Source organism: Cervus canadensis, chromosome 5 (genome assembly GCF_019320065.1).
Source record: "Cervus canadensis isolate Bull #8, Minnesota chromosome 5, ASM1932006v1, whole genome shotgun sequence".
Taxonomy (NCBI): domain Eukaryota; kingdom Metazoa; phylum Chordata; class Mammalia; order Artiodactyla; family Cervidae; genus Cervus; species Cervus canadensis.
Genome location: NC_057390.1, coordinates 67404075 through 67429883, shown reverse-complemented (window position 1 = coordinate 67429883; position 25809 = coordinate 67404075). Strand labels below are relative to the sequence as shown.

Here is a 25809-nt window from a genome sequence, read left to right as displayed (position 1 = left end):
AATTATGAGAAAATATATAAAATGATATATTATAAAAAACCTAGTAAGGTTGAACAAGTGGAAAGCAATGATCCATTCCCTAGGTGATGGTTCTCAAATAAACATTTGCAAATGTGTCTCTTTGGGGAGATGTGTACAAGAATATTTGTGGCAGTGTTGCTCATAAAAACAATAAAGCCAGACATGAGATGACTATCCATCAATAATGGGCTGGGAAAATAACTTATGGTATATTAATCTAAGTGAGTATTTATTCATCAGTGAAAGTAACTACAGCTGCATTCATCAGCTTGGGTGACTAACACATAACTGAGCAAAAAGAAAGTATGGCAAAGAACACATGTAATATGACTCCATTTAAACATGGAGATAGGCAGTAGAAGTAGTCAAGGAAATCAGTGTAACAATTATCAGAAAAATCAATAATGTTACTTCTGAGAGAAGGAGGGGTTGGCAATTGAGGAAGGATGTACAGAAGGCTCCTAAGACACTGGAATGGCAATTTCTAAATGTGGGTGGTAGTTTCCCAAGATCTTGATTACTGTTCTTATAATTGAATGTATATATACTTCTTTTTGTATATATACAGACTTTTTCTGTATGTGTAATTCATATTTTTTAAGTTAAAAGAATGAAGGAGGAAGATGTTTTTATAAAAGAACTAAGCTAAATTAAACTGCTTATTCATTCAATGACCAGTTGAAGGGGGTTTTTTTCCTGATTGCCACCTACAGAATTTGTGAGTATTCATTCCAAAGTCACTTGAGTGAAATAAATAGAATTCAAAGTTGACCCAGGCAAAGAAAAAGAGATCCCACATCCAGCTGGCAGGGAATCTGCCTACCCGCAGCAGATCAGTTTGAGGCCAGCTCCTGAGCAAGCATGGGCTTCCCTGGTGGCGCAGAGGTAAAGAATCTGTCTGCCAATGCAGTGGAGCAAGAGATGCAGGTTCGGTCCCTGCGTCAGGAAGATCCCCTGGAGTAGGAAATGGCAACCCACTCCAGTACTCTTGCCTGGGAAATCCCATGGACAGAGGAGCCTGGAGGCTACAGTCCGTGGGGTCTCAAGAGTCGGACCACGGCTGAGAGACAGCACACCTGAGCAGCGTGGCATTGCTGGGTGGCAGCAGGACTCACCAGGCTTCCGCGATAGGAGGCCACTCGTGTGTACCCGCTGTGTTCTATGCGAAATCCAGAAGACTTGTCGCTAGAAGCTTGTCCCACTGTTTGGCAGCTGGCACTGTGACACCCCGAGGGCCAAGGGAACATGGGCCTTCCTGGAGGCCCAGGGTCCACCCCTCCTGGGCCATGGCTGCATCTAGCAACAAAACTGCTGCCATCAGAACACTGTCGCCCAGTCCTGGGTGAGCAGGAGGTGAGGACAATGAGAGCAGCAGGAGAAAGCAGAGGCTTTTCCTGAGTACATTCACTCGGATGGTGTTTCAGTCGCTTGAATTCCATTCTTTACGATCAAATAAAGTTTCCAGCACATGCGGGCTCTGGGAGGAGGGGAGCTGGGGAGCAGACAGGAGTATAAAATGATTCCCATCCTGAACTATTAGGATTGACCTTCTTTCTTCAACTGCAATAAAGCAGGGATAACGTCTACCTTAAAAGGCTATTAGCAGATTAAATGAACAAAACACATGAAAAGGGGCTGACAGAGGAGGAGTTTGATCAATGGCAGCTGTCATTTTTCTCATCCCCTGCGTGCAAACTAGGCTGACAGCGTGTCCACGAGCCCTGCTCTCCTTACCCTCAGCCACTCTGCATTGTCCACTTGGGTTCTCAACCTAAGAATAAAATGATTGGCCGTCCAGCAAAAACTCAGCCTCCCCTGGTAACCTAGGAAGAGGCCTCTCCTCTGGATAGAACAACCAAGGCAGCAGCCGGGGTCTCCCACTCAGAGGTGAACAGGGCAGCTGCAAGTGCCTCTGATGGTTCCTTTCTGAGCATCAGTTAATTTAATTTGACTTGTCTGTCTTTGCTGATATCCCAAAAGGATATGAAAGAGGTTGACAGGACTGCCTCCTTCCAGCGTTATCATCTCGGTTCCTCTGACTTGGGGGATATCTCAGGGTCTAGGATGCAAAGGAGGGCAGGCTCACACCACCTGGTCCCCACATCACCTGGGAGGCAGCTGTTTCCTCTGCCCACTCCATCAGGGGACTCTGTCATGGAAGAAAGTCTGGTTTTAGTCGATTTCTATACCTGCCTAGGTTTAGAAGTGGAAAAGCTAGCCCCGCCTTAGACTACTTAGTGCTCTGTGCTCTCAAAAGCCAGACAGGACCTCCCTGCACCCCTGTTCCCCATTTGTGGGCAGAGGAACAGAGGAGGCCAAAGGGCATCAACCCCCTAGAGAGGAAGTGCCGGGCCTTGGAGTAGATTCGAGGATGCCCTGCCCACAAGGAGGCCTGCAGGGCAGGTTGGTTTTTTCCGCTTGCTGGAAAAATCACTCAGAGCATATCTCCCGCGCCCAGGAAATCAATGATAATGTCATTATTCATGGAGCCTCCATTTCAGCCTTTCTCTTGCAGATCTGTTTCTGTAACTCGTTCTACACAGGAAGGCACACGATCGGGATCTCCTTGGGTCTGAAATCCCCTGAGCAGACAAGGAAATAGTTCTCAACATTGGTCCCCAGAATAATTCACCTTCTAGAAGGTGGCATAGGGGCCTGTGACAGCAAGCCCTGTGCTGGCACATATCACAAGGCCGTTGTGAAAATTCGAGAGGGTCTGAGCGTTAAGCACAGAACACTCCTGGCGCGGAGTAAACACCCCATGAATTTAGCCACTATTAAGTGTTTTTCATAGGATGCACCTCAGGCTTCATATTTGATTGTTTTTGTCCCTCTGCCAAATGCTTATTTATGTATTCAGTCCTTTCCCCCTGAGATGATATTTATGTTGTTCCTATGACAGAAACACTTTTACCAATAGTTTTCATTCAGCCAGCCAGCCAGCCAGCCCATGGAACTGAGGCTCATAATCATGTGTCCTGTGTGGGCCATGAGTAAATCTCAGTGAGGAAGACAGGTCACCTCCAAGGTATTTACAGTCTGCTGAAGGCTTTGCCACACACTTTCAATTATGTACCTGCAAAAAATATTAGCACATGAACCACAATGAAGAGATGTTTATTTATAAGTTGTATTAGCCCACTAAGCTCCTCTGTCCACGAGATTCTCCAGGCAAGAATGCTGGAGTGGGTTGCCACGCCCTCCTCCAGGGGATCTTTCCAACCCTGGGATCAAACCCAAATCTCTTCTGTCTCCTATATATATATCAGGAGACAGATATATATATTAATACATCAGTTACAAAACACATAAAAATAGACATTTTCAAAGAACAAGGTAGTTAAGATTTGGAAGGAAGAGAGCATTTTGATTGAATATATTTCACTACTTTCAAAATCTTGGGGAAATTCCCTGGTAGTCCAGTGGTTAGGACTCCATACTTTTGCTGCCTAGGGCATGGGCTCAATCCCTGGTCAGGGAACTAAGACTCCACAAGCTGCATGATGCATCCAAAAAGTAAAATCTTGATTGAGAGCTTTGTGATATGACTATGCAAAGGTCTGGTTTTAGGTTAATTTTCTCTCTAAATTTGTCTTCAAAGGTAGTCATGGCTCAAAAATAAGAAGAGAGAGAAGAAAGAACTGACTGGAATAGGAGAGGCATCCTGTCTAGTCCTGCTCTTGGTTTCCTGTGTGTACATCACCTCTTCCCAGTCAGAACAGGACACACTGTTGCTTTCATTTGCTTCCCAGAGCTCGGCGCACAGAAGGTATTAAACATTTCTTGCCTCAATCCCCACTAATACTGGTTGTGCTCCGGGCAGGGCTGGGGGACACAATGGTCACCACCTTCCAGGGCCCAGGACTATGTGCAGGACTGCCCTGTGACTTCCATGATCCTTAGACACTTTGTCTTCATGGGTACCTTCTTCCATAAAAAAAAAAAAAATTAAATAATATATTTTACAAGTGTTTTGGCATAAAGACAAATATAATCCAGGCAGGATTTTAAAAAAGCATAACGTGGTCATGGCTGAAAAAAGATTCCTCACCAAGATGGATAGTTCCAAACAGAAGATGTACCTGGTTGGTTGTGCTAAGTCATGATCCTCATTCAATCGTATAAAGGTTTTTGTTAAATGTCACTCATGAAATACTCTTTTTCTTAAAGTTAATCTTTTTATTTTTTAGCAAACTAACTGAAAAGTGTCCCATTTTTCACAAATGGGCTCATACTCCCCGCTGAAGCCATTTTCAAGTTTTGAAGTTTGAAGTTTGCTTCCTAGATTTAATGTACACAGATACAAGAATTTATGGAGGAAGTTCATGATTGTCAGAAGCACAACCACATAAGCAATGCTTCCAAACATCTACTTTCCAAGTCAACTCCCAAAACCACCTTTGTTTTCATTTTGTTGACTTTTAAAAGTTTAGTTTATTGAATTATAGTTGATTTGGTGGTTCTAGTCGCTAAGTGTCTGACTCTTGAGACCCCATGGACTGTATCCTGCCAGACTCCTCTGTCCATGGGATTCTCCAGGCAAGAATACTGGAGTGGGTAGCTGTTCCCTTCTCCAGGGAATCTTCCCAACCCAGGAATCAAACCCGGGTCTCCTGCATTGCAGGCAGATGATTTACTGACTGAGCTATGAGGGAAGACCAATGTGTTGATTTCTGTTGTATAGCAGAGTGATTCTTTTTCATATTCTTTTCCATTATGGCTTATCACAAGATGTTGAATATAGTTCCCTGTGCTACACAGCAGGACCTTGTTTATTCATTATCTATATAATAGTTTGCATCTGTTAATCCCAAACTCCCAATCCTTCCCTCCCCACACCCTCCCTTTGCTTTTTTAATTATTATTATTTTGCTTTAGGCTGCTCTGGGTCTTCGTTGCTGTGTGTGGGCTTTCTCTAGTTATGACAAGTGAGGGCTACTCTCTAGCTGCACAGTGCTTTTCTTTGAGGTAGCTTCTCTTGTTGCAGAGCACAGGCTCTAGGGCATGCGGGCTTCAGTAGTTGTGGCCCATGGCCTTAGTAGTTGCAGCTTACGGGCTCTAGAGCTCAGGCTCAGTAGTTGTGACACACAGGCTTAGTTGCCCCAAAGTATGTGGGATCTTAGTTCCCAGATCAGGGATGGAACCTGTGTCCCCTGCACTGGCAGGTGGATTCTTAACCACTAGGTCACCAGGGAAGTCTCCCTATTTTTGTTTTTAAAGAGTACCTTTGCATATCACACTCTACAACTTACTTTCTGGAAGCAATTACTTCCTCTCCATTTCCATGAAGTGAGGTTGCTTTTTTTTTTTTTAATATATGCTAGGTGACATTATCAACAGCCAGTTGTCATCATTTCAGCAAGTTTGAAACAGTTGTCTATTGACTTTAAAAATGCATAATCCATCTTTAGTCTTGGTGGCTTTTACAAGCACATTGCCAAAATATTTACATGGTGACTCCCTATCTCCTTACAAAATGTTATAAGGATTCTATGACACTTAAAAACCTGGCTCTAGAAACAATAACCACATTGATAATATCCTATCTCTTCTCTATGCTTTTGGCTTTGCTGCGACAGTTTGCCAACAGTGATACAGTGAAAGAATTTTATTGATGGTGCTGTGTTTGTACTCTTACCCAGGAATCTTTTATTCTAGTCAAAGCAGTTAGCTCTATTAGTGAAGACGTTTCCACAATTTTTCCAAAATATTGGTTTTAGTAAAAAGTAATTTTCTATTGAGTATATATCTTCACTGGTACATTTTTCTTTTTTTAACGGTACACATAGAAAGAGAAAGAGCAACTGCGTATATATTTCTTAAGTGAAGTGATTCAACAAATACCATAGGCTAAGACATATTGCGTTTATCTATATTTTATCCAGATGCCCAATGCTTCATAATTTGTTCAAACACTTGGCAATATTTTCTGTGCATCTTCCAACAGTGAGGCCAGACAAGCATGTACCTATTCTTTTTGCAGTGTGTGGTTTCTCTTGTTTTATTTTAGTCATTATGGCATGTGGCTGTTTGCCTCAGCTAGTAAAAAAACTAGAAAAAGAAAGAAAGAAAAAGCCTCTAAACATTTACTGGTAAATTTAGTGAATTTTATAAGATGTTGAATTCAGAACACTATGATTTCAAACATCACTTTTATAAAGTATAGTGATTTGCTGACATGTTATCAAATGCTTAGTTTTTAAATGTCTTGTGAATCCATATGGCTTCATTTCATTAGTTTAGATCTGAATACACCATAATGCACTTAGGGAGGGGGTTATTATTACTAGGAAGAGGTGCTTATAAATTCATAGTCTAATAGACTTCTCGACTTCTTGATAATTTCAGTGTCAATGTTTTAGGGCGTGTGGTGGTTGTTTTTGTTTTGTTTTTGGAGGGTTTTTTATCTCCTGCGTCAGGTCTGCTTAGATCATGGTTTTTCTTTCACAATGTGGCTTTGAAAAGCGCTTACTCTCAGGGCTGTCAGCTCCGCCATTTTTCTTGTGGCTTTAATTTGTCTGACAGCTTGTTATCAGACAGCTTTCAGCTCTGGTTCTATTACTTTCTAACTCTATGACCTGGGAGGACAGTCATCACACCACGTTGGAAGTAGACAATTGAGCAAAGGACCACTTTCAACCCCTCTGTGTTGGGTTCACATTACCACCCCTGGGAAACCACTCATACTTGTGACACTTGCATGAGAACGCCAGGGTCAACCCACAGATAAGATACTAGGAAGGTCAGCTTCTTTCACTGATATCAGAATCACCTGGAGAAATTTTAAAATTTTTAAAATACAGATTACTGGGTTGCATCCCAGATCTTCAGAATCAAAGTTTCCAGGATGTATACAGAGAGCAATATGTATTTCAACAAACTCTCCAACTAAATTTGTTTTGCATTACTCTATCACCCCACTGCTTTATCTCCACCCTGAACTGTTCAGGGGCATACTAAAAATTGAGAATAAAAACTAATAGAAAAAAATTTAAGAAAAAATAATTGAGAATACATTATTTATTTTAGAAAACAACTGTGTGGTTGGTTTGTAAGATAGAAACATAATCACTTGCTGATACATTCTATCTTAGCATTCCTGATAGTTACCTAAATTACTCTTAGATTCAAACTTGAAATACAGTGCTCATTATTTTTTCAACTTTAAGCCTATATTGTTATTAAAGAGTCTAGCTTTTCCCCTCTCTCAAACTTGTATCCCTCTCCTTTTCCTGGCTCCCAAGTTTTACATAAATCATGTGGTCAAAGCCAGGTGCTTTATCTTTTAACATTGTATCCTTACAACAACTTCATGAGGGAGACACGATTCTCATTTTTAAAACGAGACTGGAAGCTGGACCCCAGTAAGAACCAATAACTCATCCACAGTTAAGAGGTTAGCAATTAGGCTTCCCTGGTAGCTCAGTGGTAAGAATCCACCTGCCTGTGCAGGAGACACGGGTCCAATCCCTGTCTGGGAAGATCCCACATGCCTCGGAATGACTAAGCCCATGTACCACAACTGTTGAGGCTGTCCTCTAGAGCTCAGGAACTAAAACAACTGCACCCATGTGCCACAACTAATGAAGCCCTTCTGCCCTAGAGCCTGAGATCTGCAACAAGAGAAGCCACCGCAATGGGAAGCTCGTGTACCACAAACTAGAGAAATAGCTCCCTGCTTGCTGCAACAAGAGAAAGCCCCAGCAGCCATGAAGACTCAGCACAACAAAAATAAATAAATAAAATTATTTTTTTTTTAAAAAGAGGTTAGCAAGTAACAGAACTTGAATTTGAAATCTGTCTAGCTTTGAAACCTGTGCTGTTGAAATTTTAAACACTAACAAGTGTTGATGAGGCTGTGGAAGAACTGGAATTCCCATACACTGCTGTTGGGCATGCAAAATCATACAATCACCTTGGAAAACAGTTTGGAAGTTTCTCCTAAGTTTAAAATGTACCCTTACCATATGACCCAGCAACATATTCCTGTGTTTTCCCCAAAGAAAAGAAATATACATCTATATAAAAAGTTGAACAAAAATGTTGATAGCAGTTTTTCTCATAAAAGTCCAACACTGGAAGCTCAAACTAATGACAGGAAAATGGAATGAACAAATTGGTATACCCATACAATTGAATACTACTCAGCAGTGAAAACTACCAAGCCTCACAACATGAATGGATCTCAAAAAGAAGCCAAATATGTAGGAAATACTCTTTGGAACTTCCCTGGTGGTTCAGACGGTAAAGCATCTGCCTGCAATGCAAGAGACTGGAGTTCAGTCCCTGGGTCAGGAAGATCCCCTGGAGAAGGAAATGGCAACCCACTCCAGTATTCTTGCCTGGAGAATCCCCTGGACTGTGGACCCTGGTGGGCTACAGCCCACTGGGTCACAAAGAGTTGGACACAACTGAACAACTAACACTTTCATATACTCTGTGTGAAATTCTGTTTATATGAAATTCTAGAAAAGGTAAAATAGATCTATAATGACAGGAAACAGACATGTGGACTCCCTCGGCTGGGGCAGTGAGTGCAAGAGGGCTTGAGAGAGGTAATTCTGGGTAGTGGGACTGCTTTATATCTTGATTGTGGTGGGGATGCATTTGTCAAAACTCATTAGATACACTGAAAATGGGTGCATTGTATCATTTATATTACACCTCAGTAAAGTAGATTTTTTAAAAAAAAGCAACAACTTCCTGTGCTCTTTCTACTGAACCACATTGCCTCTTTCTCTGACTCTACCATAAATCACACACTCTGCCCACCGGCCAAGTGAATGATGTAACATGCTGTGACATCTACAATGGAGGCCTGGGAGGCCACACAGCTGCCCCTGGTGACCGAGTGAGATTTTGGTGCAATATCATGTCCAAGTTCATTCCTTTACTGGGCTGTTTGAACTGAATTGAACTGAAATGTAGTTTTAGCCTGAGGCTCCATCCAGTGGCGGGAGTGGGGGGGTGAGGGGGGGCAGTTTTTGTTTTCCTTGTCATCTGTGCTGAGGAACAAAAAGGTAGGGTCTCCCTGGAAAATTCTCCACACAGGGCTGGAAGGACACCACCAAGGAGAGAAGTACTAACCATGCACCTCCCCTGGCACCACCAAGAAACCTAATGGGAGCCCAAGTCAGGAACAATGGCAAAGTTGTTGCCTACCCTGGCCTCCTTCTAAGTGTCTCCCACACTGAGGAGGGGCTCTGGAAGAAGGAGTGCATCTCCTCCAATCCCTGGAACTCAACATTTTTCAGTCACCCAGATGCAGCTTCATGTCACACCTTCTCCTTGACTCTTTTTCCAGCTTCTAACTGCCAGCACTACTACTCCCTGTCTAAGCTCTGAATTCGCTTATTACCTTGCCTGCATATGAACAGCTTAATTATACTGCGTATAAACCCAAAGCAATCTTGAGAAAGAAAAACAGAGCTGGAGGAATCAGGTTTCCTGACTTCAGACAATTCTACAAGTCTACAGTAATCAAAATAGTATGATACTGACACAAAAACAGAGATCTAGATCAATGGAACAGAATAGAAAGCCCAGAAATAAACCCATGCACCTATGATAAGTTTATCTATGGCAAAGGAGGCAAGAATATACAATGGAGAAAATACAGACTCTTCAATAAGTAGAGCTGGGAAAACTGGACAGCTACATACAAAAGAATGAAATTAGAATATTCTCTAACACCAAACACAAAAATAAACTCAAATAGACCAAAGACCTAAACAGAAGTCCAGATATTATAAAATTCTTAAAGGAAAACATGGGCAGAACACTCTTTGACAGAAATTGTAGCAATACCTTTTTTAATCTACCTCCTAGTGTAATGAAACTAAAAGCAAAAATAAATGGCACCTAATTAAACTTAAAAGCTTTTGCCAAACAAATGAAATCATAAATAAAATGAAAAGACAACTCACAAAATGGGAGAAAACATTTGCAAATGAAGCAACTGAAAAGGGGTTAATCTCCAAAATATGCAAATATCTTGTGCAGCTCTTTATCATAAAAACAAACAACCCAATCAAAAATGGGCAGATCTAAATAGACATTTCTCCAAAGAAGACATATAGATGGCCAGAAAGCACATGAAAAGATGCTCAACATCACTGATTATCAGACATAATGCAAATCAAAACTACAATGAAGTATTACCTCACACTGGTCGGAATGGCCATCATCAAAAGTCTACAAACAATACTGGAGAGGGTATGTAGAAAAGGGAATTCTCCTACGCTGTTGGGCGAGGTGTAAATGGGTGCAACAACTATGGAGAACTATATAAATGTTCCTTAAAAAACTAAAAATAGAACTGCCATATGATCCAGGAACCCATTCCTGAGCATATATCTGGAAAAAACCATAATCCAAAACGATATATGTGGGACTTCTTTGTGGTTCAGTGGTAGAGAATCCACTTGCTGGTGCATGAGACACAAGTTCAGTTCCTGATCCGGGAAGACCCCACATGCTGCAGGGCAGCTAAGCGCATGCGCCACAACTACTGGGCCTGCATTGTAAAGCCCGTGAGCTGCAACTGCTGAAGCCAGTGCACCGCAGAGCCCAAGCTCCACAACCAGGGAAACCACTGCCATGAAAGCCCATGCACCGCAATTGGAGAGCAACCCCCACTCTCTGCAACTAGAGGAAAGCCTTCACAGCAAGGAAGACCCAGCCCAGCCAAAAATAAATAAAATTATTTTTAAAAAGGTACATGTACTCCCCAGTGTTCATTGCAGCACTATTTACAATAGCCAAGATATAGAAGCAACCTAAATGTCCATTGACAGAGGAACAGATAAAGACAGATACATATATACAAAGGAATATTACTCAGCCACAAAATAAGATGAAATAATGCCAATTGCAGCAACATGGATGGAACTAGAGATTATCATACTAAGTGAAACAAGTCAGAGAAAGACAAATACCATATGATATCACTCATATGTGGAATCTAATTTTTAAAAATGATACAAATGAAGTTACTTACAAAACAGAAACAGATTTCAAAAACAAACCTATGGTTACCAAAGGGGAAACATGATATAGGGGATAAATTAGGAGTATGGGATTAACATACACACACTACTATATATAAAACAGATAACCAACAAGGACCTACTGTATAGCATAGGGAACTCTACTCAATATTATAAATAACCTATATGGGTAAAGAATCTGAAACAGAATGAATTTATGAATATGTATAACTGAAATACTTTGCTGTACATCTGAAACTAACACAATATTATAAATCAACTATACTCCAATAGAATTTTTAAGTAAATATTTAAAAACTACAAGATATCACTTTACATTTGTCCAGTTCAGTTCAGTCGCTCAGTCATGTCCGACTCTTTGCGACCCCATGGACTGCAGCACTCCAGGCCTCCCTGTCCATCACCAACTCCCAGAGTTTACTCAAACTCATGTCCATTGCGTCGGTGATGCCATCTAACCATCTCATCCTCTATTGTCCCTTTCTCCTCCCACTTTCAATCTTTCCCAGCATCAGCGTCTTTTCAAATGAGTCAGCACTTCGCATCAGGTGGCCAAAGTACTGGAGTTTCAGCTTCAGCATCAGTCCTTCCAATGAATATTCAGGACTGATTTCCTTTAGGATGGACTGGTTGGATCTCCTTGCTGTTGAAGGGACTCTCAAGAGTCCTCTCCAACAACAGTTCAAAAGCACCGATTCTTCGACACTCAGCTTTCTTTATAGTCCAACTCTCACATCCATACATGACTACTGGAAAAACCATAGCTTTGACTAGACGGACCTTTGTTGGCAGAGTACTGTCTCTGCTTTTTAATAAGCTGTCTAGGTTGGTCATAACTTTTTATATCTGTTAGGATGGCTATTATCAAAAAGACAACAGATAATAAGTGCTGGCCAGAACATGGAGAAAAAGGGAACATTTGTACATGGTTGGTGGGACTATAAACTGGTACAACCACTATGGAAAACGTTTTGGAGGTTCTTTAATAAACTAGAAATAGAACTACCATATTATCCAACATTCCCAAGGTGAATACATATCCAAAGGAAATGAAACTACAGTCTCAAAGAGATAGCTGCACTCCTGTATTTACTGAAACATTACTCATAGTAGCTACAGTATAGAAATAGCTTAAGTGCTGATTCATGGGTGAATGGATCAAGAAAATATGATATTAATATATATATACACACACATAGTGAATATTATTCAGCCTTAAAAGAATATCCTGTCATTTGCAACAACATGGATGAAATTGGGGAGATATTGTGCTAAGGATCAGTAAAATAAGTCAGACAAAGGCAAATACTGCATGGCATCACTTATACAGAGAGACTCTTGGAAAAAAAAATTTTAAATAACGTCAAACTATAGCAACAGAGAGTTGAAAAGTGATTGCCAAAATCAGGAGAAGTTGGCAAAAGGTTATAACACTTTCAGCTATAAAATGGAAAAGGACTGATGATCTAATATGTAGGATAGTGACTACAGTTCATAAGACTGTATTGTGTACTTGAAATTTGCTAAACAAGTAGAACTTAAATATTCTCACACACACACACACACAAAATGGTAACTATGTGAGGTGACAGTGTTAACACCATAGGGGGAATCCTTTCAAAATGCACATGTATATCAAATCACATTTTACACTTAAAACACTTTGCAGTTTTTGTCAATTATATCTCAATAAATCTGAAAAAAATTTAAATACTGTAACCATAAACCAACCAACTGCTCCCACAGATAGCTTCTCATTTAATTTCCCACAGATCAAATGGTTTATCTGTGTTTTGTGCCTACAACATCTCCATAAAATATCTCACCAGGTAGCTTAATGTAAGACTTCCTTGTTTCTTTTCCAGAACAATCACCTGAATTTTATTGACATAAACTAAATATAGATCGTTTTTGCCCTTTGTCAGCTGAGGTTATATTGCTAAGTCCTTCTATCCAGCAACCACTTGAAACAGCCTAGTGAATCAGAGGCCAGCCCAGGTTCAACCCTGGCAATAAATGAGTTTACTTGTATAACTCACATGTAACGGCTAGAAATGGATGGAAGTGCTCCTAGTTGGTGTTTTTACTATGACCCCAGTTGAGGTCTGCAATGCATTGATGTCTTGAATATACTGTGGCTTTTACCATGGCATATAGTGCCCCAAGCCTGGCTAGACTGAACTGGAGTAAATGCAAGTTGGTACTGAAAAGAGACAAAGGAGGGGATGGCTAGAGAACATGGATCCACAACAAGGCAAGGACAATATGAGCGGGCAAGTCAGAGACAAGCAAGGCATCCAAAGCTAAAGAGGTGAAGGACAGAACAGAAAGGAAGAGAATGAAGGGAGAACTGCATAGACACTTTGGGATGCAGTTCTCCCTTCATTCTCTTCCTTTCTGTTCTGTCCTTCACCTCTTTAGCTTTGGATGCCTTACTTGTCTCTGAGCATATCAAGAGGGGTTAGAATTGCCAGGTAACCTAAAAGACACGTGGTTAAATTTGAATTTCAGATAAGCAATAAATAGTGTTTTAGTATAAAGGTGTCCTAAGCAATATTTGGGACATACTAACACTGAAAAAAATTCATTATCTGAAATTCAAATTTAACTGGGCATCCTGCCATCTTAAATCTGTCAACCTTAGGAGGGGTAGATAATTAATTTCTCACCAAAGAAAATGTTTGTTTGAGAATCATACCTTGACAGAAAGCTCCCACCCCAACAGTGAGATACAAGTGTAGACACAGTGAAAATAGAGGAGAGAGCATTTGAAGGGAGCAAGCAGGACCATTAAGAAACTGAAGAGAGAACAGTAGAGGCAGGAAAAGAAAAGAAAAGAAGTGAGATTTAAGATGTAGAACAGGGGCAGAAAAGTGCAAGTGATGCCAGCCTTATAGGGTATTGAGTTACTTGCAGAGGGAAGCAATAAACCCAGGCTTCAGTTCTGAGCAAAGTAAGCTGACACTCTTCCAAACAGAGAGCCAGCAAAAAGAGTGAGGTCAAGTAGGACAGCCTGAGACCAAGAAGGGTAGCCTGCTGGCAGTGTATCCTGGACAAGCTATTTTACCTTGCTGAGTCTCATATTTCTCAGTTGTAAAATGAAGATTAAAACACAGGGTTTTAAACCCTAACTCAGGCACTTACGCTTTCTAAGTTGTTTCAGTCATGTCTGACTCTTTGTGACCCTATGGACTGAAGCTGCCAAGCTCCTCTGTCCAAGGGATTCTCCAGGCAAGAATACTGCAGTGGATAAGCATACCCTCCTCCAGGGGATCTTCCTACCCAGGCATTGAACCCGCATCTCTTTATGTCTCCTATATTGGTAGCTGGGTTCTTTCCCACTAGTGCCACCTGGGAAGCCCCCAAGCACTTGTACCACTATAGATTTATTTTACCTTTTCCAGAAATGTCATATAAATATAATCACAGAGAATACATTCATTGATGTCTGGCTTATGTTTTTCCTCAGTTCATCCATGCTGTTGTTATTTTTTATTTCTAAGTAGTATTTTTCTGAGTAGATATACCACAATTTATTTATCCCATTCACCTGTTATTGGATGCTTTGGTAGTTTCTGGTTTGGGATTACTGTGAACAAAACTATCAAGTACACGTCTTTGTGTACGTTTCATTTCTATCGGGTAAATATCTGTCAGTGCTAGATGGCTGCTGGGTCACATGATAAAGGTTGGTTTAACTTTAGAAGAAACTGTCAAACTTCTTTTCAAAGTGGTAGCACTATTTTTCATGCCCATCAGTAGCATATAAGGGTTCCATTTTTTCCACATCCTCACCAATGGTAGTTATTATTCATCATTTTAATTTCAAGAGCACAGTTTTAAAGTCAGACAAACTTTAGATTCTAGTTCTGCCACTTGCTACCCTCATAGCCTTGAATAAATCATTGGTCTCATTGGGTCTTGTTTTTAAAATGAGAATAATATTCATACAATGAAATTTTATGTGGCAAGTGAAAATGAAAACTATGTGTTCAGACATTTAGCACCTCTAATTACACTCATATTGCATTTACTCAGTATCAATTCTGAAGACTGGTTTGTCTGAGGTTTTAATTTCAGAGCTCTATCAAGATGTTTTTGTATAAAAATTACCTGAAATAAAGTGCAGCCTGATGCCATGAGCTCACCACAGTGATCAGACAGAGGTATTAGGTTTGCCTTCACACCAGCCCCCCAGGTATAAACGGGAGGAGATTATCCTCAAAATCAGGTGTAATGACACCCTTCTAGATCTTTCTCTCCAGCACTGGACAATAGGAAAATAATGGAACTTGGAGTCACTGGCCGATTTCTTAAACCTTCTGAGGCACAGACTCAGAAGGGTTTAACATGGAGCTTATGATTCTTTACAACATCATATTATTGTTGAAGATCAATATTTGACAAATTGTAAGTGCTATGCAAATGATAGTTTTACTTCCACTAGAGAGAGAGAGAAAAAAAAAAAAAAATCACATCCAGATAGGCACCTTTAAACTAATCAAATGGCAAATACAAATCCATCAACTCTTCTAGCCACACTGGAGATGGTGGATTTCTGTGCCAATGGGCAACAGAGGAAGATAACTACAGAGGGGCCAGTAACCCGGTATTCCTATTTGGCACCAGAGAGAGGGAAACTGGCCACTGGAAGCCAGACCAGAGAGAAGCAAAGGAGATACTGACCCTTGGCAATCTCAACTCAGTAGGGCTGGTGAGCTCCAGGAACCTCCATGTAAACAAGCTACCCAGTTGACTCTGGTATACAGGTCTGGAAACTGCAGATAATAGTTCTCAAAAGGTGGTCCTCTGAAAAATAACATCAGTATCACACGGGAACATACAAGAAATGCAAACTCTCAGGTTCTAGCCCATCAAAAATTCTGGGGGGGTGGACCCAGCAATCTGTGTTTTCAAAAGCCTTCCAGATAATTCTGATGAACATCCAAGTCTGAGAACCACTGTAGAAGATCAGTGACTATTGAAGTAAAGTGAAAGTTGCTCAGTCGTGCCTGACTCTTTGCGACCCCATGGACTACACAGTCCATGAATTCTCCAGGCCAGAATACTGGAGTAGGTAGCCGTTCCCTTCTCCAGGGGATCTTCCCAACCCAGGGATCGAACCCAGGTCTCCCACATTGCAGGCGGATTCTTTACCAGCTGAGCCATCAGGGAAGCCCAAGAATAATGGAGTGGGTAGCCTATCCCTTCTCCAGGGGATCTTCCTGACCCAGGAATTGAACTGGGGTCTCCTGTACTGCAGGCAAATTCTTTACCTGCTGAGTTACCAGGGAAGCCCATTGGGGCTTTCCAATACAGAGGGGCTGAGGCCAGAGCAGGAGGAGCAGCAAGGGAATAGATCCCATGAAGAAAAATCAGGAAGCATTGCTGGTTTCAGCCCAAATGGCTATGGTTACACATCGGACTCGGCTGATTCAAAGAAACAAAGACTGACTGCACTCTGCTCCACTCTGTCCCTCTGGGTCCTGCTCACTTGAGTGAAGAAGGTGGGCAGCTTCTGTCCTGGTAAGTATAGAAAGGCTAAAGTCCCTAGGCTTTGCAGATCTTTTCTTCTGAATTTCAGTATAGTTTGGCACATTGACTGAGACAGGCTGCCAATGCCCGTGCACAAGACCCCAAACACTAGCTTTAAACATGTTAGACTGTGATAACCAAGCTTTAAAAAGGCATTGAAAAAAAAAAAAGGACTGGAAGGAAACATGCTGAATTCGGGATGAAAGGGTAGGCTAATCTTAAAATTACAATTCTGATTTGTTCAGGTTTCTAACCCTAACCACCCTTCCCTACAGCACACTCAGGAGGAGGCAGAAGGCCAGGGCCCCAATATAGAAGCAGAAAGCATTGCAGGTGTGAACCACTGGCCCAGCTGAGCATGAGTTGGACTGAGTTTCCCAGTGTTCCAGGAGATGTTAACATGTGTGCCAAAGGAAAAACAAAAAAGGCTATAAAAGAAAAAAAAGTTTGGAAAACTCTGCTTTCTATAGCTCTCAGCTAGAAATTCACATTGCGTATTTGCACATTAAAGGTCCTGAGGACTCCTGTGGTACAGGAACCTATGCGGCTTCCTTTGATCCAGTATTTCCCATCATTACTGAGCACAGACCCTGCTGTCCGGACACACTCAGAAGCATCCTAGGAAACAGTGTTCTGGGGACCATCAGCTTGGGAAACAGCTCTACAAAAAACTGTCAGACATTCTTGCACTCCATCTCCTGCTTCTCTCACCACAGTCCACTGGCTGGCTTGCCTTCCACCATGGATTCAGACCAACCTAAGCACTTACACCTAGTTCTGTCTTGGACAGGAAGTCTAAAAGCAGCCTCTGCCTGGATAGTGTCTGTCTTGGTATTCTTGGTCTCTTGTGTAGACACTTTGATTTTCCAGACTGTTTGTTGCCAGACATGAATCATTGACAATTCTCCTTCAGAATTCTGGGCCTGGGTTCTGAAAACCCAGACTCTGGGCTTCACATGCCTCCTGCCTCAGCTCTTCCAGATCAGAGCCTGGCTGGCTCTTGCTGGGTGGCGCACCCTGCCTGCTGCTCCCCATATCAGCTATCTCCGGGCATGACCTTGGACCTGCTCAGTTCTATACCTGTGTCCTTCCCTCCAGAAGCATTCCTGTCCCTCCCCTGGGTTTTTCAGGTCCTGTTATTCAGATGCCAACTCAGCTCCCAGAGCACTTTGGGTAATTTTCAGGTGTTTTTCTAAAGAGTTGTATTTGGGGGTGATAAAATAAGGAATGACAGTTGCTGGTAGTAAATCTGCCAGGACTTGGGTGGAGCGCCCCCTCTGAAGATACTCTGTTGGCTAGCGACACTGTGCATCCACGGCAAGTGACCCCAAAAGCTCTGGAACTGGGGACAGACAATTTGCATTGTAGACCTAGAGCTGAGACCTTGAGCAAGTCCATTAACCTCTTTGAGCCTCAGTTTTCCCATCTATAAGATGAAATTAATAACACCCGTCCTGCCTGCTTTAAAAGAAGGCGTCAGGAGGAATAAGATGAATTAGTCTCATCGGCTAATTAGAAGTGACCATTGCCATAACAATGGAAGGTGTTATTACCAGTATTTTACAATTTAGCATCTTTCTGCCCACATCATAGGCTCAGGATACGAGCAAGGCCAAGGGGGCTGTTGCTTTTTTTTCCCCAAAGGTTGGCTTTATAAGCAGTTGTGAAGTGATACTGACATTGCTGACCATTTTCCCACGTCCCCTTCATTGAATTCAAAGGTTCAGTGAAGTGACAATTCAGCCTGCCGCTTTGACACAGAAGCATGGCCATAAACAAATGGGGTTGGTCACTGGACTCGGGAAGATTTGATTTCCCGCTCTGGCTGGATAAGCACCATGTCCCAGAGGAGAATAAATGTGCCCCTCTCCATGGAGCAGGCCCTCCCTGCTAGGATAAAACCACAGACTCACTGATGAGACTCAAGTAGAAAAGAGACCTATGGCTCCTTGGAGGAGACAGTGGAACAGGGGGTGATGACACTTGCTCCGGAATCAGGGGACATGGATTTGCATTCCAACTCTGCCACTTGGAGAAGGAAATGACAACCCACTCCAGTAATCTCGCCTGGAAAATCCCATGGACAGAACAGCCTGGAGGACTACAGTCCATGGGGTTGCAGAGAGTCAGACACGACTGAATGACTAAGCCCCTGACACTTACCAGCTCTGAGACCTCAGACATAGAGTGTAGTTTCTTTCACCCTTATACTTTTTTTTAAAGCAGGTAACAGTGCCTACCACATTGGTTGATATGACAACACCACGAAACTACCAGAGCGCTACATGAGGACAAGCTAGAGGCAGAGGAGGTTGAGATGATGGAGTTGGTGCTGGAGAGGCAGAAGAGGCAGTGGTAGAAGTGAAATGTTGGTGGGAGCAGAAGTGATGGTTGTTGTGTACAGCTGGATTGGATTCCAGAGGAGAACTGGGTGTGTACAAAATCTCCGGAAGTAATGTCTAGGCTAGAAAGAGAACCTCAAAGATCCTAGAACTCAGCCAAGACCCCTAACATGACCATGGGATTCTAGTGACCACCTCCCTGGAATCCAGGAAGGCTTTGGTCACAAGGGGTGCTCAGTGAGGCTGAGAACACAAACCTCTCCATCGTAGGGATGTTCGTGGGGGCCAGCAGTGTGAAGAGGGGAGATGCTTGCCTCCTCTTTCTGCCTGGTCCTGGGGCTAGACCACAGGGCTCAGCAAGTGGCAGACAAGGCTGGGAACTAGGTTCTTTTCGAATTCCAACCTATCGTCTTCTGCTTTCCAATGAAGATAACTTCAGCCTTTCTAACCACCTCTCAGTGAGGCCCAGGTGGGTATGTTAGATCAAATCAGTAAGTGACTGGCCAGCTTTTAGGAAGGATGAATATCTCTGCTCCAAGTGTGGCCCAAGGACCAAGAGGTTCAGCATCATTTAGGAGTATTAGAAATGCAGAGTCTCAGGCCCCACCTAGACCTACTGAATCAACATTCAAACTAGATTCTTGAGTGATTTTTTTTAGGAGGTGTCAGCTGAAGGCTTGCAAGGGTGTGTGTGTGTGTGTGTGGCGAATCTATTTCTTTGCATTTTGCAGCTTATAGAGGCTATCTGTATTCCTTGGCTCCAGACTCCTTGCTCCATCTTCAAAGATAGCAATACAAGACTCAAAAAAAATTTCAGAAGTGTTCATTTAGTGAGCTATGTCTGGACTTAAGTCCTTCCTCAGTCTCTGGTGTCCTTTTTCACAGTATTCAATTAAATATTCATTCCTGTTCATGCAACAGATACTCAAGTAGGCATCTACCTGGTACCAAGCATTTACCAGACTCTGGAGACAGGGTGGGAAACACCACCAGCATAGTACTGAAGAGCTCGTGGTGACATCTTCCAAAGGAATGGAAGCCAAGGCCATGGTCAAAGCCAGTCCTCCAGGGCAAAGGCTTCCCTGGCTGCATTCTGGGAGATGTCCAGAGCTCTGGACACTCACTATAACATATTCCCATGTGGACAGTTCACCTTGCTATGAACAGCAGAGCACAGGGCGTGTTTAGTAGGGACATACTGTACGCACATAGAACTGAATTGCTCAATTCCAGCTGATTGCCTCTCCTCCCCCAGCCTTCTTTCTCCTCCCCTTTGCTTTGTCCCCTCCTCCTCTCCTTTCTTCTCCTCCAGAATTGTCCTCCTAAAGGTTTCCTTTCATGTGATATTCCCCCCTACCTCTTCCAAAAATCTCCATGTTGCACTTTACCAATCTGTGTAGCAAAAACAGCTGGGGACCCAATGGCTCTCCAGAGTTTGTTTTAAGCCAAGAGGACACACACACACACGCCACAAACCCCTGACGCACAGCACTTAGGAACATTTCTATTTTGTAATGTGACTCTTCCTTTTGAAGGCTCTTCAGCTCAAATGCATGGTTGGGGCAAGCCAATCACCCGCCCACAGGCGCCAGGACGCTGGGGTGCCTCAGCCACCCGCTCCAGGAAGATTAGATGCAGCTGTAAGGCTCCGATATGCCAGGAGGCCTCGCGTCTCAATGACATTTTAAAGGGCCAAGGAACCACTCTGTTTTGACTAATAGCAGCAAATACAGCTCAAACTCAAGGGGAAACAGGGGGCACAGGTGGAACACAGAACAAGCAGGGCTGTTTGAAGAGAAATTCATTCCTACAGAGAATGAAGTATCGGGTTGTTCCAAAGCGGTGGCACAGAGCAGATGGCCTGTGCAAGTACCTGAGGCCACACTCCACCCTGGCTCTCTCACCAACATGCAACCGGAACTAGACTCTGTGTCCACAATCCACACTGTGGGTGAGGCCCAGACCCCAGCCTTCCCTGTAATTGTGATGGATATTGTGTGACTCCATGCCCAGAGGACCGAACTTGATCTCTAGGATAGAATATCCAGCATAGATTCTCTTTTAGGAAAGAAAGAAAGTTGCCTCTGGCTTTCCAAGGGAAAGAAATAGACTCTGTCTCCCCAACCTCCTGTTTACTGCAAAGCTGACGCAGACGTTAAATTGTGTTTATGCAAGGCACTCGCTCAGATTTGCAAAACATAGAGGGCTCAAGTCCCCTGTAGGGGATGCGGGCTGGGACGGGAGAGGAGGGAGCGCCTTGATGATGACCTGGGTACTTCACCCTTGTGACCTCCTTCACCCTCACGACTGTACTATTTGTGAGGTAGGCATGAGGAAACCCATTTTAGAGATGAGAAAACTGAACCTCAGCAGGATGAAGAGAAATTTCCTTGAAATACCCAGATTCCCAGAGCAAAACCAGGGTTCAGAGCTGTTTGGCCCAATTCCAAAATGCTATCCTCTGCAACCGTCTTGGTTCCTGCCAGAAGCCTCCCCCAGGGAGGACAGTGTGGGGAGGCAGGGGGTGCATGAGTGAAGGTAGACTTGTAATTAAAGCTCGGAAAATCCATGACCTCCTTGGAAACAATCTGATAACTCACCCCACGTTGTTTCCCAGCAATGGAATCTGGGCTCAGGCATCAACAGTCCCGCCTCCCCCTGCCCCCACACCTTTCCTGGTCTGAAGCCAATCCCGGCAGGCGTCCAGCCCTCTCAGCCCCCAGCCTTGGGCATTGACTTCACCTTTCCAGGCGCACATCTGTTGCAACAGACACCCACATGCCCACTTACCTTCTCGTCTCTAACCATCCAGTCACCAACTGAGTTCTTGCATAGCTCTGCTTCTAGGCCTGGAGCGCCCGCCTCCTCAGCTGGTCCCTGCTATGAGACCTTGCCCTGCCTCACCCAGCTCCAAACCTGAGGGGCTTTCAGGTGGCTACCCCCCAACCCTTGCTTCCTTCTCCCCATGACCAAGAGACTCCCCTCTCCGCATCCCACACTTGGGCTCTAGCAAGCCCTCATCATGTGTCAAAACCAGTTACTGATTTTGACCAGTAAGATTTTGGCCCCCTCCCTCAGAAACCAGCTCCGCAAATGAGTGCCAACTTCCTCTCCACTCCCACCGCTAAGATCCCCGAATTCCTTCCAGCCCTGCCCACCTGAGCCAGGACCTTCACAGGTGCAGACAGTAATGGTGATGTGCCTGCGAGGACTGGTGCGTTATTTAGCGTCAATGGGCAAAACATGGAGGCTGGAACTCTCACTGCCTGCCAGCAAACATGGAGTTGTGGGATTTAATTACAGCTCTGGGACAATTGATTTTTACCAACAACTTTTCATAAGATGATTTATTGATTTTAACATGACACATCCAACTCGGGCATGCCAGCCCCTGACCGCATGTAATATTGATATCCCATTCATCTTCCCGTCCCTGGAATGACAAAGCACCGGCAGGTAGAGATGTGAAACAGAAACCCGAAAGCCTAGAGACAGTGCTCGTGGTGTAACAGCCAACTGCACCCCTTCCAAGGGAAGGGATGCCCCACACTTCACCAGGGCAAGGAGCTGGAGGAGGATGGGTGACGAGAAGTGTGGGAGGTGCCAGGCACACTGTGAAATGTGGAGAATGCAAATTGCTCGCTGACAGTGTTTTCTCATGCAAGGCAGTTATGAAGGTTACTGCCAAGTAATAGGGCAGAAATCAATAACTAACAACCAGGCAACCTAGAATCTTTGGCCGGTACCCAAGAGCACAAGTGAAAGTGGCTGAGAGGCCAGCATCTGCTCTGGCCCGGCCCGCACATTAGGGCCTGGCATCCCTAACCAGGCTTGGCTGTCCCAGCGGCTGCCCACCCTCCTTCGCGATGGAGTCCCACCGGTTCCCTTACCTGTTATCCCTGGCTGCCAAGGTTCCTGCTTCAGGACGGACCTCCTCTTCCCAGGAAGCAGCATGTTCTGGACAGACACCTTAGTGGCTCTTCACAGCCAACACTCCAAACAGGCCAGGACACACCTCACTAGCCTGCCCACCACTCTCACTGTAGCCCAGAGAGCCTATCAGCTCTTGCGTCCAACCCTTTACACCTTTCACCTGAGCACCTACGAGAGCAGTGTTTCTCGGATTCATCTAAAATTCAGATTGCTGCTAATTCAGTTAGCCTGAGGGAGTCCCAGAATTTGCCTTTCTAACAACTCCCAGGTGATCCTGATGCTGCTGGTCCCAGGACCACCCTTGGAAAGCCAACCACTGAGTTAGAGGAAGCGTGAGTGTCCTCTGGACCAGTCTAAGGCACAGCAAGGGCTTCATGCATGCAAGTACGTGCTCAGTCACTTCAGTCGTTTCTGACTCTTTGCAAACCCGTTGGCAGTAGCCCACCAGGCTCCTCTGTCCATGGGATTCTCCAGGCAAGAATACTGGATCAGGTTGACATTCCCTCCTCCAGGGGATCTTCCTGACCCAGGGTGGATACTTTACCACTGTGCCCCTAGGGAAGCCCCAGCTAGGGGCTTCACTATCTTGCAAAACTTGTCCTGAGCCCATGATGAAACTAGACAGAAAAACACGTCAACAGCCCTACTTTCCTGCTGAATATAAGACTTCCTTCTCCCTAAGCGAGGCCTGGCTCTAATGTTGTCCTTGGGTTCCTGTTTGGGGGCAGTCAACAATTAAATGAGAACTTTATGGCACTTTAATAACACAGTGTGTGGGATGGGCCCCGAGATAAACTTTTACTAAAGTCCAGGCAGCTGCAGATTACAGGTCCAGGGCCTCCCACGAATTTACAAGGCTGGCAATGCACAGAGGCCAGACAGGCCTGGTGGGATGGCCCCGCCTGGGAAAGGCAGGCTCTGAGGTTCCTCTCTGGGCTCCCCTGGAGGTGCTTGCTTCCTTCTGAAGCTGGTCTCCAGGATTTCATTTATTTACAAAGCAAAGGAATGTGGAGCTGGTGCAGAGAGGTAGATGATTCAGCAGTCTCTCTGGCCTCCCCCTTCTAGGGAAGAGACGGCTGGGCTAGGAGTGAAGGAATGCATGCTCAGGCCTGCTGAGTCCTAACTGGAGCACTAACTGATCTGTGACCTCGAGCAGCGTCTCTACATCACTGAACAACTTATTTCTTCTGTCAAGGGGAAAAAAATGTCTTGTCTAACTCATAAGGTCATGGCAAATGCATAATGATGCTGTAGGACATTATTTATTTTCACTAGTATTATTGTTATTTTTCTTAGGCTCTAATTCATAAGGTCATGGCAAATGCATAATGCTACTCTAGGACATTATTTATTATCATTAGTATTATTGTTATTTTTTCTTAGGAGAGGATTATTTAATCCCAAAGCAGTTTCTTCCCTGTTTTGGGACACTTTCCTGGCCCCTCCCTCCTATAATATTTTTGCCAGTGGTATCTGTTTGTTCTGTCAAACACTTGTTGAGCCCCTCCTCCTTACCAAGCACTGCACCAAATACCAGAGCACAAAAATGAAGCAGACCAGATTCTCAGCCTTAAAGAGCTCTCAGCCTAGCAGGAGTAATAGCAAGTGTCAAATAATCCCATTCCAGTGAGACATGCTGATACCAAGGTATGCAGAGGACACTGAATCAGAGGTGAGGCCTAACATTCCTACCTAACATTTAGGCTTCCTTCTTCCTTGGTAACAAAACTCCCAGTTTTTAGTACACTATGCAGTCCCCCAAATAAAGATCATAGTTTCCATTCTCCCAGCAACTAGATTTGATAATATGACTAAGTTCCAGCCAATGAGATGTAATTGCAAATGGTATGGGGATACTTCTAGGAAATAGACAACAATTAGCATGTGCCCTTTCGCTATACCCCTTTCTTCATCCTGTTGCCTAGAATGCAAATGTGATGGTTGGAGCTCCAGCTGCAACTTAAACTCATGAGGACAGAGATGTCTTTGAGATGATAGAGCAGTGAACTAGAAGGGGTCTGGTTCCCTAACAGTTTTGTGTACCAGTCCTGGGCTGCCTGTCTCCAGAATTCATTCACATGAGAGAGAGTGAGTAAACTATTTCATTTTAAAGCCACTATCCATTTGGGCTTTCTGATACATGCAACTGAGCTTAATCCCAACTAATTCAAAGCTGGGTTGAATTAGTGGCCTGAGAACTTTTGACTTCATTATATAGGCAATAAAGAGCTACAGACAGTTTATAAGCTGTGGAGTAACTTGAGGTGGAAAGATAAAGGGAGAAGATAAAGAAATGACCCAAAATATAAAAAGACTATGGAAATTTATTTCTATTGATAGAAATGAGGAATTCTGATTTGAAGGGACGGTAGGTGAGCATGGTTTTAGACTTGTGGTCTTTGAGGTGACTAATGATTCCATGTTAAAGAATCCAAAAGGGAGCTGAGGTTGTAGATGCAAATCTTCAAAGAGAGGTAAGGACTGAGCTTACGAATTACTTGTATAAAAGAGCTGACATACTGCACCACGGATAAACTTTGAAAACATTGTGCTAAATGAGACAAGCCTGTCACAAATGGACAAATACTGTATGATTCCACTATGAAGAACCAAGAGTAATCAAATTCATAGAGACACAAAGTAGCATGGTGGTTGCCAGGGATTGGGAAGGTGAGAATCGGGAGTCAATGTTTAAAGGGGACAGAGTTTCAGTTTTACAAGGTGAAAAAGACTTCTGCAGACAGATGGTGGTGATGGTTGTACAATATGAACACACTTAACACCACTGAACTGAGCTCCCCTGGTGGCTCAGTGGTAAAGAATCTGACTGCCAATGCAGAAGACTTGGGTTCATTCCCTGGGTCAGGAAGATTCCCTGGAGAAGGAAATGGCAAACCACTTCAGTATTCTTGCCTGGAAAATCCCATGGACGGAGGAGTCTGGTGGGCTGCTGTCCATGGGGTTGCGAA

At 43.6% G+C, this 25809-nt stretch overlaps 2 long non-coding RNA genes across 2 annotated transcripts in view; one reads left to right on the top strand and one right to left on the bottom strand.

The window, feature by feature from the left end:
* Positions 1-23487, bottom strand: part of LOC122441913 — a 36770-nt gene extending 13283 nt beyond the window's left edge. Inside the window, exon 1 of the long non-coding RNA XR_006269498.1 lies at positions 22798-23487. This is a non-coding gene — a long non-coding RNA (uncharacterized LOC122441913). The remainder of the gene's footprint in view (positions 1-22797) is intronic.
* Positions 961-7736, top strand: LOC122441916. Its single transcript, XR_006269501.1, has 3 exons — positions 961-1374; positions 3623-3790; positions 7625-7736. It is a non-coding gene; the product is annotated as an uncharacterized LOC122441916 (long non-coding RNA).
* Positions 23488-25809: the final 2322 nt, after the last annotated feature.